Source organism: Taudactylus pleione, unplaced genomic scaffold, assembly GCF_031769625.1.
Source record: "Taudactylus pleione unplaced genomic scaffold, aTauple2 ptg000103l, whole genome shotgun sequence".
Classification (NCBI taxonomy): domain Eukaryota; kingdom Metazoa; phylum Chordata; class Amphibia; order Anura; family Myobatrachidae; genus Taudactylus; species Taudactylus pleione.
Window position 1 is genome coordinate 4,707,844 of NW_028284505.1, and position 7,157 is coordinate 4,715,000.

Below are 7,157 nucleotides of genomic sequence, written 5' to 3' on the forward strand. Positions count from 1 at the left end.
GCTTGACCGTTAAGGGTGCTGTAACCCCCGAAAGTACACTCCAGTCCAAACCAAAAAAAAAATTATTTTCTGTGTTTGTGAATTGTGTGCGCAGTAGCCGCACGTGCATCAACAAAGTAGTGCCAAGCGTGCGCCTGTGTCATAAGTAAAGGGCCGGCTGGCTTGACCGTTAAGGGTGCTGTAACCCCCGAAAGTACACTCCAGTCCAAACCAAAAAAAAAATTATTTTCTGTGTTTGTGAATTGTGTGCGCAGTAGCCGCACGTGCATCAACAAAGTAGTGCCAAGCGTGCGCCTGTGTCATAAGTAAAGGGCCGGGTGGCTTGACCGTTAAAGGGTGCTGTAACCCCCGAAAGTACACTCCAGTCCAAACCAAAAAAAAAAATATTTTCTGTGTTTGTGAATTGTGTGCGCAGTAGCCGCACGTGCATCAACAAAGTAGTGCCAAACGTGCGCCTGTGTCATAAGTAAAGGGCCGGCTGGCTTGACCGTTAAGGGTGCTGTAACCCCCGAAAGTACACTCCAGTCCAAACCAAAAAAAAAATTATTTTCTGTGTTTGTGAATTGTGTGCGCAGTAGCCGCACGTGCATCAACAAAGTAGTGCCAAGCGTGCACCTGTGTCATAAGTAAAGGGCCGGCTGGCTTGACCGTTAAGGGTGCTGTAACCCCCGAAAGTACACTCCAGTCCAAACCAAAAAAAAAATTATTTTCTGTGTTTGTGAATTGTGTGCGCAGTAGCCGCACGTGCATCAACAAAGTAGTGCCAAGCGTGCACCTGTGTCATAAGTAAAGGGCCGGCTGGCTTGACCGTTAAGGGTGCTGTAACCCCCGAAAGTACACTCCAGTCCAAACCAAAAAAAAAATTATTTTCTGTGTTTGTGAATTGTGTGCGCAGTAGCCGCACGTGCATCAACAAAGTAGTGCCAAGCGTGCGCCTGTGTCATAAGTAAAGGACCGGCTGGCTTGACCGTTAAAGGGTGCTGTAACCCCCAAAGTACACTCCAGTCCAAACCAAAAAAAAAATTATTTTCTGTGTTTGTGAATTGTGTGCGCAGTAGCCGCACGTGCATCAACAAAGTAGTGCCAAGCGTGCGCCTGTGTCATAAGTAAAGGGCCGGCTGGCTTGACCGTTAAAGGGTGCTGTAACCCCCGAAAGTACACTCCAGTCCAAACCAAAAAAAAATTATTTTCTGTGTTTGTGAATTGTGTGCGCAGTAGCCGCACGTGCATCAACAAAGTAGTGCCAAGCGTGCGCCTGTGTCATAAGTAAAGGGCCGGCTGGCTTGACCGTTAAAGGGTGCTGTAACTCCCAAAGTACACTCCAGTCCAAACCAAAAAAAAAATTATTTTCTGTGTTTGTGAATTGTGTGCGCAGTAGCCGCACGTGCATCAACAAAGTAGTGCCAAGCGTGCGCCTGTGTCATAAGTAAAGGGCCGGCTGGCTTGACCGTTAAAGGGTGCTGTAACCCCCGAAAGTACACTCCAGTCCAAACCAAAAAAAAATTATTTTCTGTGTTTGTGAATTGTGTGCGCAGTAGCCGCACGTGCATCAACAAAGTAGTGCCAAGCATGCGCCTGTGTCATAAGTAAAGGGCCGGCTGGCTTGACCGTTAAGGGTGCGTTAACCCCCGAGAGTACACTCCAGTCCAAACCAAAAAAAAAATTATTTTCTGTGTTTGTGAATTGTGTGCGCAGTAGCCGCACGTGCATCAACAAAGTAGTGCCAAGCGTGCGCCTGTGTCATAAGTAAAGGGCCGGCTGGCTTGACCGTTAAGGGTGCTGTAACCCCCGAAAGTACACTCCAGTCCAAACCAAAAAAAAAATTATTTTCTGTGTTTGTGAATTGTGTGCGCAGTAGCCGCACGTGCATCAACAAAGTAGTGCCAAGCGTGCGCCTGTGTCATAAGTAAAGGGCCGGCTGGCTTGACCGTTAAAGGGTGCTGTAACCCCCAAAGTACACTCCAGTCCAAACCAAAAAAAATATTATTTTCTGTGTTTGTGAATTGTGTGCGCAGTAGCCGCACGTGCATCAACAAAGTAGTGCCAAGAGTGCGCCTGTGTCATAAGTAAAGGGCCGGCTGGCTTGACCGTTAAAGGGTGCTGTAACCCCCAAAGTACACTCCAGTCCAAACCAAAAAAAAATTATTTTCTGTGTTTAGCCGCACGTATATATCAAATCGATATAACATAAATGGAGGACCAAACTTTCTCCGATAAAAATAAAATAGAGAAAGATCAAGAACCACTTCCTCCTAGTGCTGAAGCTGCTGCCACTAGTCATGACATAGACGATAACATGCCATCAACGTCGTCTGCCAAGGCCGATGCCCAATGTCATAGTAGAGGGCACATACAATCCCAAATGGCAAAGTTCAGGAAAATGACCTTGAAAAAGACATTTAAATCAGCTTAAGAGAAACGTAAACTTGCCAATATGCCATTTACGACACGGAGTGGCAAGGAACGGCTAAGGCCATGTTCGTCTTGCGCCGGTCCAAGAATTTCACCTCTAGCGGCACAATACGGATGCCCCCGGCCGTCCCTCTCAATCATGGCCCCAGTTCCGAAAACCAACAAAATAGGAGACCGGAGTCCTATTCCATTATTCCTAGCTGAAGTATCCAGGCGACCGGGCCTGCTTTGAACACTCTAATTTTTTCAAAGTAAACGCTTCGGGCCCCCGGGACACTCAGTCAAGAGCATCGGGGAGGCGCCGAGAGGCAGGGGCTGGGACAGGCGGTAGCTCGCCTCGCGGCGGACCGCCAGCTCGATCCCGAGATCCAACTACGAGCTTTTTAACTGCAGCAACTTTAATATACGCTATTGGAGCTGGAATTACCGCGGCTGCTGGCACCAGACTTGCCCTACAATGGGTCCTCGTTAAAGGATTTAAAGTGTACTCATTCCAATTACAGGGCCTCGAAAGAGTCCTGTATTGTTATTTTTCGTCACTACCTCCCCGAGTCGGGAGTGGGTAATTTGCACGCCTGCTGCCTTCCTTGGATGTGGTAGCCGTTTCTCAGGCTCCCTCTCCGGAATCGAACCCTGATTCCCCGTTACCCGTGGTCACCATGGTAGGCGCAGAAAGTACCATCGAAAGTTGATAGGGCAGACATCCGAATGCGTCGTCGCCGTCACGGGGACGTGCGATCGGCCCGAGGTTATCTAGAGTCGCCAGAGAGGCCGGGGGCGGCGGGAGGCCGGGGCCGACCCGCCGGGAACCCCCGGATTGGTCTTGGACTGATAAATGCACGCATCCCTGGGGGTCAGCGCTCGTCGGCATGTATTAGCTCTAGAATTACCACAGTTATCCAAGTAACGGGGTCGAGCGATCAAAGGAACCATAACTGATTTAATGAGCCATTCGCAGTTTCACTGTACCGGCCGTGTGTACTTACACGTGCATGGCTTAATCTTTGAGACAAGCATATGCTACTGGCAGGATCAACCAGGTAGCTCTCGGTCCGCGCGCCGGTCCGCCCCCCGGGGGTCGGGGGGGACCGGCGGGTTCGGAAAGCGGCGGGGGGCGCGCGGCCCGTGCGCCGGGGAGGTGGGGAGGCGCATCGGACGGGGCCGTCCCGCGAGCGTCGGGAGGCGGCCGGGGCGCCGGGCGGCGCGGCCGAGGGAGAGGCGGGACGGGGGAGCTCGGAGTTAGAGTGGCGGCCGGGGCCCGCTGACCCGTGGCGGTTCCGGGGCTTGGGAGGATGGACGGCGCCCGCCTCTTCTTCGCCTCACCCGACAACCCGTTCGCTGGGAAACCGGAGCTGCAAGCCGTCCCGGGGGGTGTGTGGTTGGATAGGCAGCGGTCGAAAAGTCGCCTCAGGCCTCCCGACGCCGATCCCCGCCGCCAGGGCGAGGCCGGGCCGTCGGCCCCCAGGGGACCCCGCTCCCCCAACCCACCGCATCCCGTTCTACGCCTGACCGGTTTCAACTTGTCCCGGGGGGGTGAAAGGGTGTAGAAGCGCGGAGCGCGGTCGCCCGCCCGACCCGGGCCCGGGACTGGCCCGGGCCCGCTCGGCGCGCAGCTTCCGGCCGGCTCCCTCCGAAAAGGACTCCCCTCTCCTCCTGCCGTGTTTCCGTCTCGGCCGCCCTCGCTCTTCGTCTCCGCGGCTCGGTCGATCTCTCTCTCTCTCGCGCCCTCCGGCCGCGGGGACTCGCCCCGGCTCTCTCTCTCTGTCGCTCTCGCGGGGGGGGCGGCCCCGTCTCTCTCCGCCCTTCTCTCCGCGGGCCGGGCCGCGGCCCTCTGCGTGCGGGCGCCGCGCCGTCGGGGCGACGGGCGGCGCGCCGGGCCCTTCTCTGGGAAAGGGACTGTTTCGCGGGTCGACGCTCGAGCGGTTCCGGGGAAATCGTGTGCTCCGCCGGGGCCCGGGGGTGAGCGCCTCGCCCGGGAGCGAGGACGGCCTCCCCGGAAGCCCCTGGCGGTGTCGGACGCCTGAGTTGGGGCTGACGGACGGAGCAGACCGCGACCGCCTGGAGTCGGACGGGGCCCGCCTGCCCTCCCGGTCCCCCCCGGTGAAAGGGGGTCGGAGCGCGAGGCGGACGCCTGGTGGACCGGACGCCCTCGCGGCGGAGGGGTGCCGGGCGCGCCGTGGGCCGAGGGAGGGTCGGGTTCGCCCGTGAATCCGGCCGGGACCCCTGGGTTCCGGCCGAGCGATCGTCCCTCCCCGCCGGGACGCGGGGTGCCTCATCGATCGGAAGGGTGGCTCGGGGGGCGCCTCGAGCCTTCTCGCGCTGCGCCCCCCACGGATCTCTTCCTGGCTCTCTCTCTCTCTCGCCTCTTCGCCACCTATGAATCCGCCCGAGGAATTCCCTCGGACGTCACGGCGTCGCTGCTGCGCGCCACCTTTTGCGGGGCGCCGGCGGAATTTACCCGACCTCCTGGAACCGGGTCCCGGCACGAGGCCCTTTTTCCCGACCTCATCGGGACTTCCAGAGGTTGCAGTTCCCCTGTCTGCCGCCGGGTGGCGCTGCGCCGCAGGGAACGGATGAAGGGGAAGGGCCGTACCCCTTCGGCCCTGCCGGGAGACCTCCGGGGGCTCCCGCGCTGGCGGAGGGGGCTCTCTCCCCGGTCGCCCCTGGAGCCCTGGCACGGAACGCCTCGCTCGCAGAATCTCCCGTGCTCTCCTGGAGCCCTGGCCGGGCTGCCTCGCTCGCAGAATCTCCCGTGCTCTCCTGGAGCCCTGGCTGGGACGCCTCGCTCGCAGAATCTCCCGTGCTCTCCTGGAGCCCTGGCTGGGACGCCTCGCTCGCAGAATCTCCCGTGCTCTCCTGGAGCCCGGCCTGGGCCTCCTCGGGTGGGAGAAGGCCCCCCGGCCAGTCGCCTCGCTTTCTCTCTCCCTCTCCTAACAATCCGCCGGAGGGTTTCCCTCACGGGTCACGCCACCGGTGCTGCGCGCCACCTTCAGCGGCGACTTCTCCCTCTCTTCCCCGAAGCCTCGGAAGCGCAGGGCGGACGAGGGCACCCCGGTCCGACCTCATCGGGGCCTCCGCAGAGGGGAGTCGGCCTCCCGTGGACCGCCGCCCCTTGGCCTGACGGGCCCCTGGGGGGCCGGGGAGGGGGCAGGGGCGAAGGCCGGTGCCCGCCGGCACGGCGGCGCCCCCCGGTGGCCACCCGGTGGCGCTGCAGCAGCACCCCGGGAGGGCAAAAAATTGAAATTAAAAAAAATAGAGCCACCCGTGACATTAAAACATTGGGGGGAGTAAGGTGCAGACCCGCCCCGACCCGCGGCGCCCCCCGGTGGACGCCCCGCGACGCTGCACCAGCAGCGCCCCGTGAAATTATTACTATTATTATTATTATTATTATTTTGAAAAAAATTAAAAACAGCCACCCATGAAATTAAAACACAGGGAGAGTGCACGGTGCAGGCCCGCCCCGCCGCGCGGCGCCCCCCGGTGGACGCCCCGGGGAATCGAAAAAATGAATAACAAAATGAAAATTTTTAAAGTAGCCACCCATGAAATGAAAACATAGGGAGAGAGTGCAAGGTGCAGGCCCGCCCCCCCCCACGCGGCGCCCCCCGATGGACGCCCCGGGAATTAAAAAATAAATAACAAAATGAAAATTTTTAAAGTAGCCACCCATGAAATGAAAACATAGGGAGAGAGTGCAAGGTGCAGGCCCGCCCGAATCGTGGACGCCCCCCGGTGGACGCCCCGCGCCACTGCAGCAGCACCCCGGGAATTTTTTTTATTTTTATTTTTTTTTAAGAAATAGCCGCCCATGAAATAAAAACATAGGGGGAGTGAGGTGCAGACCCGCCCCGCGGCGCCCCCCGGTGGCCCCCCGGGAAAATGAAAAAAAAAATAAACAAATTTGAATAGCCACCCGTGAAGTAAAAACATAGCGAGAGTGAGGTGCAGACCCGCCGCGCGGCGCCCCCCGGTGGCCGCCCGGGAATTTAAAAAAAATAAATAAAAAATTACAAATTATATGCCACCCATGAAATAAAAACATAGGGGGAGTGAGGTGCAGACCCGCCCCGCCTCGCGGCGCCCCCCGGTGGCCGCCCGGGAAATGTTTAAAAAAAAAAAAAAATGACATAGCCACCAAATGAAATAAAAGCATAGGGTGAGTGAGGGGCAGAGTCGCGGTGCCCCCCGGTGGCCGCCCCGGGAATTAAAAAAAAAAAAAAAATTCTATAGCCACCCATGAAATAAAAGCATAGGGTGAGCGAGGTGCAGACCCGCCCCGCCTCCCGGCGCCCCCTGGTGGCCGCCACTGGAATTTAAAAAAAAAAAAATTATGTAGCCACCCATGAGACTAAAAAAAACACAGGAGGAGTGAGGTGCAGACCTGCCCCGCCTCGCGGCGCCCCCCGGTGGCCGCCTGGTAAAATAAAAAATGTAAATAAAATTGTATAGCCACCCGTGAAATAAAAACATAGAGGGAGTGAGGTGAAGTCCCGCGGCGCCCCCCCCCCCCCCCGGTGGCCGCCCTGGAAAGTTTAAAAAAAAAGTAATTCTGTAGCCACCCATGAAATACAAACATAGGGAGAGTGAGGTGCGGACCCGACCCGTCCCGCGACGCCTCTGCGGCAGCACCCCGGGAAATCTGAAAGAATATGAAAAAAAATAGCCTCCCATGAAATAAAAACATAGAGAGAGCAGGGTGCAGACCCGCCTCGCGGCGCCCCTGCAGCAGCACCCCGGGAAGT

At 57.6% G+C, this 7,157-nt stretch overlaps 1 pseudogene; it reads right to left on the minus strand.

Annotated features, from left to right (window-relative positions):
- Positions 1-2,392: 2,392 nt before the first annotated feature.
- LOC148525600 (18S ribosomal RNA) lies at positions 2,393-3,452 on the minus strand (annotated as a pseudogene).
- Between the last annotated feature and the right edge of the window lie 3,705 nt (positions 3,453-7,157).